The following is a 14341-nucleotide window of genomic DNA, read 5'->3' on the forward strand; positions in this document are numbered from 1 at the left end:
CAGTATGTGTTTTCAGTTTATTTATTCTCAGTGTGTCTTTTTGAAATCTCAGTGTGTAATTTTCAATTCTCAGTGTGTAATTTTCAATTCTCAGTGTGCGTTTTTCATTTTTGAAATCTCAGTGCGTCTTTATGAAATCTCAGTGTGTAATTTTTAATTCTCAGTGTGTAATTCTCAATTCTCAGTGTGTAATTCTCAATTCTCAATGTGCGTTTTGATGTTTTTAAATCTCAGTGTGCTTTGTTGTAATTCTCAGTGTGTAAATTTTTCGAAAAATGGTTTAAACATAGTTTTGACGAGAACGACTTGCCATATAATACCTCTTTTTCTTTGCTTAATTTCTCATAATTCATGTAACATGAAATAAATGTTATGAATAATAAGCCAAAAATATCAATAACATACATGTATACATGATATATATTGATGTCACAAAAAGACAAAATTGAGAATATTAATTAGAAAACACATATATAATGTTTTGTAATTTTAACTAACTAAATGTAAAGATATATTATACGGAAATACCTTAATTATGATTATGTTTCATTTTGGGTGTCTATTATCGGCAAATATCACAGTTATATTCTAGGTGATTAATTGATATATTAAAAATGATTTATAGTTTATATATGCTGCTCACATTAATCTAATTAAAAACCGATCTTTCATCGCTCCCGTTTTCTGCTATGTCGCTTGGGAGATCTAACGAAACCCGCTTTGAGGTCATACGTGAGTGAACTGGAACTTATGAATTTATAATGATATACAAATTATTTGACCACCTATCCATAAGCCAATCAAAAAAGTTTTCCTTTAGAGCGTTTGGACTGAAGGTGGAAATGGCGGACGATACAATGGATTCGATGATTACAAAAGTTTATGCATTATTTGGAGTAGAAAGTTAAAATTTGAGCAAAGAGACATATAAGAAAACGGGAGCGATGAGAGATCGGTTTTTAATTAGATTATGCTCACATTAGTATTGAGTAACATGTCAAGTCAAATTGTGACAGCGGTACCTCATAACGTAGCAGTCGTCTAAAAGACAAGTAATTAATTTAACGGGATCACATTATGTTTTGACTTCAATTTATAGCAATTATTACTCATACATGCTGTGTGATTTATTTATGTGTTTTTTATAAACACATCACCTGTATCAATTTGAGTTTTTGTATGCTTTGCATTCATGGTTACGGACAAAATTGTAGACGTCTCGATGTTTAGCGATGCATGCAACATCAAAAAGCTTATCCGATCAAGATATGAAATAACCGGAAAAAACGGACAATCACGACTGGTGCCACATGTGGAACAGGATCTGCATGCTTACCCTTCCGGGACACCTAAGATCACCCCTAGTTTTTGGTGGGGTTCGTGTTGCTTATTCTTTAGTTTTCAATGTTGTGTCATGTGTACTATTGTTGGTCTGTTTGTCTTTTTCATTTTTAGCCATGGCGTTGTCAGTTTATTTTCAATTTATGAGTTTGACTGTCCCTCTGGTATCTTTCGTCCCTCTTTTCAAATATACCTGAAAATACAATTGTCTTTTTAGCTGTGTTTATTACTTGCATTAACTTATGGGATAATGATTTTTTGTTAATTTTGAAAGGGAGTGGTTCAACATTTATAATATGGGGGCGGAAACAGTGTCCACAGAAAACAGATGTGGACCAAATTTATTCTGGTAAGAATGTATACAAGTGTATTTTCTCTATGCTTTTTAAAAAAAAAATAAAGATGGTAGTTTAATGTTTAATTTGATTGGTCACAATACAAGTCAGTCAGACAGACATACAGACATATTTCAATCTTAGTTAGAATATCCAGCCACATGTGACACTTTAAATTCAAGATTTATTCAAAACTTTCTATAAAGATAAGTAAATAAGCTTTTAAAGAATATAACGTGTTTTAAACGTTCGATAACAATCAAACGTGTAAAAATTTCAAAACATGCGTGAATTATCAGACCTTTGGTAGACTATTGACCCCATTAACCTATATAATAGATCCTAACATGCGAACTCAAAGAGGCTTAGATGATAATTTCCGTCCGTCTTCGAAATTTTCTGCACTTTTTCATGTTAGGCTTTAGTGTATTTAATTTTTTATTAGACATATTATTGTCAATGATCAGTAACACAATAAAACATTGCTAGAAGCATTACATCAATCAAATGATAATGAAATTACTTGAAGAGTAGGCGTATACGGGTTCATATCGGATAACCGTCTTTAATTCAGGAAAAGACCCCTTATTAATGATATATGAATATAGGTTATATTACAAGCTGAGATAGAAAAAATCTCAGCGACAAATAAGATAAAATACTGCATTAAGTATACACGTTTTACAATTAATCTCATTTTTTTTGCCAGGTTTTGCTGGAAGGGGTCGAGCAGGAGACAGCTACTGATTATCTTTGTCTTTCTTCCAATCCCAAGTTTAACAAGACAAGTGGTCCAGATTATAGCCGTATCTATGGAGATGAATATGAAAGTAATTTTTGGACAACAAACTCCCAAGACGAAGACGTTCCGTGCTCTTTATGTCATACCTCGTATGCTGCAACCGTGATGATCCCTGGTACGTACGTCTGCAACAACGGCTTGACAAGACAATATTACGGGTATTTAGCATCAGGGGCCTACACCAGTGCCAGCGCATCATCATTCTTATCGCACCGCGGGTAAATTATCACGACGTGATTGGTTAAACGCCGTCACGTGGTGACTCCCTACCCCTACGAGACCGTAGGGGGTTAGTAGATTTCATAGGGGGTCGATGACGCGTTAATCGTGACGTCATCTATAAATTTTGTTGTGTTTTGTTGTTTATTTTTTCAACAACACGAAACAGAAAAGTCCGGCGTGCGATAAATTCGTTATACGGTTAACTACTGACCCCCTACGGACCCATAGAGGGTGAATAAAATCAATAGGGGATTCGGCCTCCGGCCTCACCCCCTATGGATTTTACTAACCCTCTATGGATCCGTAGGGGGTCAGTAGCGAACCATATAACTTATAGTATGCGTCGACATCAGTCCAGAGTACCTAAATTCTGGTGTGCGGAATAGCCCTGGTAAACTTTTTTATAACGTTTTTGCCAAATGCAGTTCACTGCCATGTCCACCATATATAGAAAACTCTCCAGTCACTTGTGTTGTTTGCTCTATATAAAATAAGATGATTGCATTTGTTATATTTACAATGTCGCATGGAAAATATTTTAGATTTTCAAATAAAACTTATCGGTTATCTCGTAGTAGTGTGATCTTCGAATCGTTGGTTAAATCCCCGGATGTGTCAAACAACAATACTTAAATCATCTATATAATGCTGCTTCTCTACGAAGCATGCAGAATTTGGGAGTTGCAGCAAAGATTGGTCTGCTAGGGGTCGGAGTTAAGTGGCAATGTAGGATATTATGTCTGTGAAAATTGGCACATGTACAGTGGAGATCACTTCTAACCTCTCATTAGAACTGTCAGAATATTCTGTCATAGAACTGTTCTAACCTGTCCTAGAACAGTTCTAGCTAGAACAGTTCTACCCTAGAACTGTTCTAGGTAGAACTGTCAAGATCAGTTCTAGGTAGAACTGACTAAATCAGTTCTAGGTAGAACTGTCAGGATCAGTTCTAGGTAGAACTGACCAAATCAGTTCTAACCGTAGAACTGTCAGCAGAACTGACTAAATCAGTCAGGACTGTAGAACAGTTCTAAATGACGTCACTGCAGAAAGGGCAATTTAGAATTTAGAAGAAAAAATCAGTTCCAATTACTTTACTATATATAATAGCAGATTTTTCTATATTTTTTACTGATCAAAATTTACATATACAAATATCGGTGGATAGGAGGTTATCCAACTCATCGGAGAAATATTTTTATGAGATTGCAAACGAAACATCATTGTTTACGTTTCTTCGTTCCCCGTTTTTAACAGTCTCTTCGTAAATATAACTCTGCATTTAATTCAAGTAAATTTAATCTTAATTTACCTTGTTTGCCTTGGATTTACATTCATGATTTAAGATTCTGTTTGGACAAATGCTGCAAACGAAAATTGTACAGTGGATGAATTATGGGATATCATAGTAATGAACACAGTGTTGTTAAGGTTTATGTACCCTTCTGTAGCCATTTTTGTACGAACTTTTCAAACTTCAATTGTATCAAAACTACAGATATTAAGAATAATAGAGATAGGCCATTTTGTACATATTCCAAGGGGAAACTTGATGCAAAGCATTATTTTTTACTGTTCCATTGCATTTAATAGAAAAAGAGGACTTTGTGGCAAATAAATCAAGATTTTTATAGAAAATCCACAGCCTTTATCCTTGTACTCTCATATTTGGCAATTTGATGACTGATAGATATAGGATTATTGCATGCAGTGCTAGCATTGATTTCCTTAAAACAAGTTTATAAATGTAGTTATTGGTTAAGACAAGTATAAATATGGCCAAACTCAAGTACACCTTTTAGGGTGCGTTCGACTTTAGTGACTCAGCACGAGGTGTTTTGGAATTTACAGGTTACTTAGAACTTTTTGTAAAAAATAAACACTAGCACATCATAGAATATCAAGTGAGTAATTTATGTTTCAAATTTTATAACAAAAATCTCTGTATTAAAGGCTGTGGATTTTCTATAAAAATCTTGATTTATTTGCCACAAAGTCCTCTTTTTCTATCAAATGCAGTGAAACAGTAAAAAATAATGCTTTGCATAAAGTTTCCCCTTGGAACATTTATTAAATGACCTATCTCTATTATTTATTATATCTTTAGTTTTGATACAATTGAGGTTTGAAAAATTCGTACAAAAATGGCTACAGAAGGGTACATAAACCTTAAACGCAAGAAAACTATGTACATTTGCACCTCGAGATTTGCACTGAGGTCTCAGATTTGCATTATCTCGTTGTCAAACTTATCCATAACGATAATGAATAATATCTGGGAGTCTGGAACGTCAGAAAAATATACTCGATCTGAACATGAATGAAATATTTGCCACTGGACGTAAGACTACAAACAAAACCAATCATTTTCCTTCTTCAAATTATATTAACAGTATAGTCAGTATACCTTTCCAAGAAGAGAACTTCTCATACATGTACTTTTCATTTTAAAATAAAGTATATGAATCAGTGATGTGAGTGTTGGATGATGTCCTTAAATAGTTCTGTTTAAAAAAAAACCATCATGAACTACTGACTAAATAAAAATTCACTTTTTGTGACGGTTCATTATTTAATAATTTAAGTTTGGATGTAATGGGTCTTCTGTCGTTATTGTGTTATCAGCGCCCATAGACATAAGTTAGTCATGTTTGTTCAATTTCCAATATTGCAGTAATTTATATATACTACAGTAAAAAAATATAACCGAAGTACTGTTCAACTATATAGACTCACATAAAAAAGCAAATATGGTCAGTTTTGGTTGATGCGGTCAAAAGATTTTATTATACAACTCAGTCTGAAGTATGAAAACTACTGATATTTGTTTACGATTCAATACTTTGAATAAAAAGAGGACATGCTGGCACTATAAATTCATGCGAACAAAATTTTGAGGTCTTTGTTATCCAATATTGCTATAACTTGTATATATTACAGTCCCTCTTGACCTAGAATTATAACTGAATTACTGTACAGCTATATAGATTTGCAGAAAGAAAGAGCAAATAAGTTCAGTTTAGATTGATGCGGTCAAAAGATTTTATTACACGACTCAGTCTGAAGTATGAAAACTACTGATATTTGTTTATGATTCAATACTTTGAATAAAAAGAGGACATGCTGGCACTATAAATTCATGCGAACAAAATTTTGAGGTCATTGTTTTCCAATATTGCTGTAACTTGTATATTACAGTCCCTCTTGACCTAAAATTATAACTGAATTGCTGTACAGCTATATAGATTTGCAGAAAGAAAGAGCAAATAAGGTCAGTTTAGATTGATGCGGTCAAAAGATTTTATGACACGACTCAGTCTGAAGTTTAAAAACTAATGATATTTGTTTTCGATTCAATACTTTGAATAAAAAGAGGACAAGCTGGCACTATAAATTCATGCGTACAAAATTTTGAGGTCATTGTTTTCCAATATTGCTATAACTTGTATATATTACATTGAATTTCCCTCTTGACCTAAAATTATAACTGAATTGCTGTACAGCTATATAGATTTGCAGAAAGAAAGAGCAAATAAGGTCAGTTTAGATTGATGCGGTCAAAAGATTTTATGACACGACTCAGTCTGAAGTTTAAAAACTAATGATATTTGTTTACGATTCAATACTTTGAATAAAAAGAGGATATGCTGGCACTATAAATTCATGCGAACAAAATTTTGAGGTCATTGTTTTCCAATATTGCTATAACTTGTATATATTACAGTCCCTCTTGACCTAAAATTATAACTGAATTACTGTACAGCACCCTTTTTATGGAAGATCAATGCATTTGAATGAGGACAATAAATTTTAGTTGGACCCCCCCCCCCCCCCTTTTTTTTTAAATTGCTGGATCCGTCCCTGGTGGTTTGGGCCGGAATAACGTATTACATTAAGGTCAGATAATTTTGTTATGTAAAACGAGTCATCCTGACTCCCCGAATGACAAATGTAAAATAAATGAAATAATAATGCCCCCCCCCCCCCCCCCCCAATATTGACGGCTTAATTTATGTTCAAAAAATGAAAGAAAAACAAATAATTTATGTAACACATCAACAAAGAAAATCACTGAATAACAGGCTCCTGACTTGGAACAGGCACATACATGCAGAATATGGCGAGGTTAAACATGTTCTCTTGCCGATTATAAATCTGAAATAAAACCGGCAAAATAGCAAAACTCTATATAATATTAATCGCTATTTTGCCGAAGCCTTTATATTATGACAAATATTTCTTCAAACTTATAAATCAATTCTAGCCGTAGAATTTATAAATTAATTCTGGCCGTAGAATTTATAAATCAATTCTAGCCGTAGAATTTGAAATCAATTCTAACCGTAGAACTGTTCTAGAAGTCAAATATCTGGTCAGTTCTAGCTAGAACTGTCAGGATCAGTTCTAGGGAAGAACTGTCAGGATCAGTTCTAGCTAGAACTGTCCAAATCAGTTCTAGGTAGAACTGACCAAATCAGTTCTAGCTAGAACAGTTCTAACCTAGAACTGACTAAAAGGTGTCAGGCTGACAGTTCTACATACTGTTCTAGAACAGTTCTCCTGACAGATTCTGACAGAATTTATGAGAGGTTAGAACTGATCTCCACTGTAGCTTGTGAACTACTGTTGTTTGATATTATCATGCTAGATATTCTACTCCCTCTGTTCATAACAACGTGTCAACTTTATGATCAACGGGATGCTGATTTTGTTTTATATTTTTTGAAAAAAATTTACCAAACAGTTTGACTAAAATTAATTTTATATTTATCGTTGATAAGCTTTATATTTCCTTAACAATAGAATGCGTTCAAAACGTTCAGCTGATTATACAGAGTTATCTCCTTATAGTGTGTTGTACCACTTTAAACATTTACTATCTGCTTACGGTTTACGCAAAATATATTTTAAGAATTTGGTGGATTTTGAATCTGCCACTTTGACATTATTAAGTTTATCTCGCTTGTATGCTTAACCTTTTCGAATGAAATAACCTTGCACCGATATTTCAATTAATAAGAACTGTGACATTATTCACTTATAGTAATCGTTAGTTTTGTAAAAGAAACCATGAAATTGTTTATGCATTTTATTTTTTTATCATGTTTACAAACTGTGTTGGCTAACAATAAGGCTGAGCGTCTGTTACTGAATGACCCAGCGCTGATCATGGAGCGACTAACTCAACTAGAAAATACCGTCCAACAACAGGCAGCAACTATCCAGACTCAAGCGCGGGAAATCCTTCAACTTCAAACAGCAGTTAACAGTACTGGAGGTGAATATTGATATTTTAAATAATTTAGAATAAAAGTATTGTATATGAGTTAACAGTATTACACAAAAACATAATGTTAATATTTAGTACAGAAAATGATTAAATTGACACTTGATTACGTTATACTACATATGAGCTCATATGTAGTATAATACGTAATCAGAGATCAATATTTTAATTAGATTGGTAATTTTTATTCACTTTGATGGTGTTCAGTACAACTAATTTTTAGTTTTTAAGTGCCTGCGCCAACGTGACCCTGGACGTTTTTATACCCCCGCTTTAAAAAAAGGGGGGGGGGGTATACTGTTTTACCTCTGTCTGTCAGTCCGTCCGTCAGTCCGTCCATCAGTCCGTCCGTCCGTCCATCAGTCCGTCAGTCAGTCCGTCCCATGAAACTTTCGTCACATTTTTCTCAGGAACTACACATCCACCCTTTCTGTAATTTGGTATCAACATTTATATATGTCAGCCATACCGTGTGATGCGTTTTCAGATTCATCACTTGACAACTTCCTGTTTACCGAACACTTGTCTGATTTTACACATGATAGCCAAGTTGAAAATTTTCGTCACATTTTTCTCAGGAACTACAATACAAGGATTTCTGAAATTTGGTTTCAGGATTTATATAAGTCAGCTATACCGTGTGATGCGTTTTCAGATTCATCACTCGACAACTTCCTGTTTACCGAACACTTGTATGATTTTACACATGATAGCCAAGTTGAAAATTTTCGTCACATTTTTCTCAGGAACTACAATACAAGGATTTCTGAAATTTGGTTTCAGGATTTATATAAGTCAGCTATACCGTGTGATGCGTTTTCAGATTCATCACTCGACAACTACCTGTTTACTGAACACTTGCATAGTTTTACACTATAAATATTATCCACTTGCGGCGGGGGTATCATCAGTGAGCAGTAGCTCGCAGTTTCACTTGTTTATTCCAATGTCATGAGAACTGTTTTTGCTGTCTAAATCGCCATAATTTTCTCCGGGTCACGTAGGCGCACACTATCAAATTTTAAGTAACAATGGCCAAACATTGTAATTTTCCCTTTTTTTGACGCTTTTGATGCCATTTTACCCCCTAACCTCACCCATTTTCTGAAATTCATGGTTTTGAAGTTTATCCAAACAAACTTCAAACCTAAGGGAATATTTTAACGTGATACGTAGCTTTCCAAAACAAATTTTGAAAAATGAGAAAATAAGGGGACAAAAAACCTTGACCACGAAAACTTGGTGTTCTTTTCATTTAATAATGTTGATGTATGAAATCTACTTGCAAGTATAACGACTGATTTTTTAGTGTAAATAATATGCAAATGACTTTTCTAACCAGCAGAGCTAATTGTTGTTTTATAAACTGATTCATACTGGGTTTTTTTTAGGTGAATTATCGAGATAAAACTAGGAAAAGAGCCGGAAGATACCAAAGGGACAATCATTATTGTACTGTATATAAATGTCCTTGTTCAATTATTTCCATTAAAACAATATAAAACGCATTTGTTCATGTTGTTATGCATTTGATTCCGGATTTTGGAAAAAATAATGGGCTGTCCCGGGTAACATTTGACGACGAAAACTGAAGTATGAGCCTTCTTTTCAACTTTTTTTCGCCCATTTTCATTATTTTTTTTTGTTGCCGCGAATTGCCATGAAATGACAACCCACTATGATATATTTTTTTGACGGCTAATGGCGTCTTATTCTGTTACGCCATGCAAATCTGCAAAGTTTCATTATGTCCCATCTCCATTTTCGAAACTTCTTTAACGAAAACAGTTAAAAAATACGGATAAATGATGTCATCAGGTGAGAAAATGATATAGCTAGTATAATGTTGTTTATCTATAATTAATTAATTTCAAAGGCAAAATCGGTCAAACAGAAAAACAAAAAAGATCCTAAATTTTTAAATTTGGTGAATAAAATGTCATGCGTTCATTTTTTGAAAACGTTGCGTACAGTCGAAATAAACGAAAACGATGATTAGTTTTGCACTTGATTGTCGACAATCAAAGTCTTATATAGACATGTTATTTTTCTAATATTTTCAAAATATCTATATTGATTTCCATTGCATTCGTACTTTCCGAGAAAACAATGTTTGAAAATTGGTGACTAGATGTCGCACGCACTAAATTTCTTACGGCGACAACCTGACGTCGTTTTGAATAGCCAAAACAACTAAAAACGCAGTGCCATAAAAACACACAGAACAAGCGCACAACTTAGTCGATTGTCGGTGCACATATTGTTCAACTACATATATAGGGAGATACTTTTTAAACTACGATTTGATTTATCTATATGTTACTGATTTTTCCGATTCTTTTTATTATTCTATGATATTGATAAGTGTTGCCCTCAACCCGGAACAGATTGAATGTTTTATTTTTACTCGCAAATTTTAAATTAAGTGCAGCACTTGCAAGTTTAAACGAGTAAAACTTGGGTGCGTAATTGTACGAGCATTTTTTTTTTGCGTTTCTATCTTATAGCACTAAAGAGTCTTCTTTAAAATTTACGGACGAAGAATGTTTCGGATGATGCTTCCAATGTATCTTTGAAACGATACGAATATATTACTATGAAAACTAAGAAAAAACTTACACTTGTCACAAAATACACTAGACCGGGTAACATGTTGAATTACTTTAGAGAACTTTAAGACAAATTCGCTGGACTACAGTTCCGTGCGTAGTGGCAAAATACACAACTTAAATGTTTGAAAGAAAACTTATTATCTATACAATATAAGCACTGTAATATAATTCATGACTATTCCGAAAAGTACGGTTGCAAAGAAAAGTTTGAACTTCAACAAACTTATCTTCAGCGCAACGAAATATTTATCTATATGTCCGTTATTAATCGACAAAGAGGTAGACGGAGTAGAAAGTTTGCCGGATATTTCATGTATTATCACTTTATATTATCGGTTCAGTATAAGTCACGAAATTGTTTTTGAATGTTACTAAACCGACATGTGTTTCAAACACGGATATGAAATTTTTATTCGAAATTATACTTCGAAACTTCGTGAAAGGGACCTTAGAACGCAGCCGGGGGCTTTTTAAACAATCAAGTAGACATGGATTTTTTTCGCGGGAACGAAATAATACAATCTGCGGAAGATTTTTTTAAATATTGCGGAGAACATTTGAACGACACTAAGTTAGTGTATTGTAAGCGCCGAATCGGAAGTATAGATCGTGAAACAATATCTTTTAAATCGTTCCTAATATTGATAGTCTCTATCAAGTTTTTTTTCTTCTTTAAATGATGCTTATTTGACAGTTACGTACCTGTCATGTTATTCTTGTGAAAACTATTTGTTTGGTACTTACAAAGACTGCATAAATAATTCCATTTGAAGTATAAGGCCACCATACCGACAATTGTCGAGAACAACTGAAGCCGCAATTGGGGTCCCACAGAAGATGTGGTATGACTGCCAATGAGACAATTAACTCTCCACAAGAGACCAAAATAACACAGACATTAACAATTATAGGTCATCGTACGGCCTTCAACAATGAGTAAAACCCATGATCCATAGTCAGCTATAAAAGACCCCACAATGACAACGTAAAACAATTCAAACGGTAAAACTAAGAGCCGTATTTTATCTAAAATGAACGAAATACAAATATGTAACACATAAACAACCGACAACCACTGAATTACAGGCTCCTGACTTGGGACAGGCACATACATACATAGTGTGGCGAGGTTAAACATGTTAGCGGGATCCCAACCCTCCCCCTAACCAGAGAGATACATTAACTTTACTTATTCTAGAAGTATTTTTGTAGTGTCTAAACCATGAAAAACGTCCGAATTTAGCGATAACGTCTGTTACGATTATAAGCATGAACATCGCGCGTAACGTCAAAAGCAAAAAAAAACGATGACATACACGATTCTTAAAAAAAAACTTAGATAACGAAAGACTGAGCAAAAATAACCCCAATGGGATATGATCTTGTTTATTTTAGAAAGGTCAGCACATCCTGCTCCTCATGCAACATCCGTCGTGTTGCTCATGTTTAGTTCGTACAAATTCGGAGATAAGACTTATACGGTGGGGGCAATATCGAAGAAAAGAGGAAGGCATTGCGGCTACAATTTGAACACTCCTTGGTCATCTATGAGACAGATATTTCATAATGGTCAGCCAACTAAAGTCCGTAACACATTTCCACATGATGCCCTTTGGTTTATTGAATATCTTCCATGTAAGCAGTAATCATCTATCTATGAAATCATGGTACTAGGAAAATCAAAATATTGAGGCTTTGAATCATATACGTTGTTATGCATGCGCTGCTGAAATATGCCAAAGTACGAGGTCATTGAAACTTAAAATGTATTTGTGATATCCACTATTTCAAGTTCGATAAAGATCGATGCATTCGACATACTCATGAAACTTTGATTTATTTAGTAAGCGAAATAATCCATATGGCGATACGTCAAATTAAAGTATAAACATTCTACTGTAACATGTACATTGTAGCTTTTTTTCTTTCTGCCTGAGAAAACTTTAAGCTCTAATAAAACAGTGCAATATTGAAAGTTATAACAAAGTGTGACCCCTACATATTGATACATGTACATATGTATCTGCTTAAAGTCTGGTACTTATTGTTTTTGTATTTTGTGTTGAAGGAAGACCTGTGGTTAGCCTCGGTTTTATGCATCCACAACTACATGTAGCATACATGTACTAGATTCATTTTCGATTTGTACAGTGTGGTATTAACAATTTATAGTATTTATAGTTTTTAGACGTTGTCTGGTATTTCATTGTTAGGTTCATATTAATTGCATCTATATATTCTAACACATCTTAACATTGACAGTGAACAAAAAAATTGGTTTGGTATTTTTGTCAATTCATTTTAAAACTGTAATCACTGAAAAAATACACAATTCATACATTTTTCAGTTATGACTCCAGCTTTCTTTGCTATTCTGACGACAAGTACATCTATAGGGAATGCCGAAATCCTCAAATTTGACCATGTAAAAACGAACACCGGAGGCGGATATGACGTGGTTACTGGTGTGTTTATAGCTCCGAAACCTGGCACGTATCATTTCACGAGTGTTGTTTATACAAGTGGTAATGATGACGCCTTCGTGCAGTTGAATAAGACCCAAAATCTACTTTTAAGGGGATATTCCGTTGGTACGACCCACGCAGAGTCTCACACCATGAATGATATTGTTGCTCTACAAAAGGGTGATCATATTTATGTACAACATAGAGGTGGTTCTTCAGATGCAGTACTAGGTTACTTTCATTCATCCTTCTCCGGGTTTTTCATTTCCGAATAAAATTGACAATTGATTTAGTGTTAAATTTGAGCCAAAAATGAAATGACGATTGAACGTCAATTTGAACTTCAATTTGACGCAAATATACAGGTATCGTCTACAAATATTGCTTTTTAAAATAGTGTACACACTGCCTACATATATCGTTCATTAAATGTTTTATACACTTTTGTATGTTTTTATGCGCAGTCTATAACATCAAATATATTTAGGAATCTGAGCTATTTTTACAGAATTGTTTCAATGTACACAAGATCGGTTTTGCAGAGAAGACTTATGTCTCGAACAATGAACAAATTAACACTTTATTTATTTATTTATGAAATGCACATTAATACCCCGAGGATTAACTCTTCTAATGACTTCATACGCATGATAGTACTTGAGATTGTAAACAGAAAAAAATTAAGATATGAATTCAATTTTCCAATATTGTTGGGTGTATAACATATAAGTAATTTTGGAATGTATAAATACATTTCCCATAGATTCATGTTTATACAACTAAGGTACATGTATATATGAAGCCAAACATAATTAATATGTATAATTAAGTCCAGCGTTGAGATATATTTGTTTTATGATATTCACAATGTTATGTCTGTTTGTTTTGTTCCCACATCGATGTCAATATAATTGAATTTGATGCGACTGTCATACAAGTGAGAGATCTAGCTATAAAACAGGTTTAATCCACCATTTTCTACAAGGATGACTGTGTTTGAGCTTTTGATTTTGCTATTTGATTACGGACTTTCCGTTTTGAATTTTCCTCGGAGTTCAACATTTTTGTAGTTTTACTTTTTCATGATCATCACAAAAAAGCGGCTCCAGGGATGCGTTTATATCAATGGCGAATTCAAAGAGATAAAGGGTGGAAACAAATGCGAATTTTTCCAATTTTATTTTGGATAGAATACATAGCAACCTTTAAAAAAAATCTTGCTCCCGCAGGGACACATGAGAAGATAAATCTAGCCTGAACATTTTTTTTGACAAATT

The sequence above is a fragment of the Mytilus galloprovincialis genome, chromosome 8, assembly GCF_965363235.1.
Source record: "Mytilus galloprovincialis chromosome 8, xbMytGall1.hap1.1, whole genome shotgun sequence".
Taxonomy (NCBI): domain Eukaryota; kingdom Metazoa; phylum Mollusca; class Bivalvia; order Mytilida; family Mytilidae; genus Mytilus; species Mytilus galloprovincialis.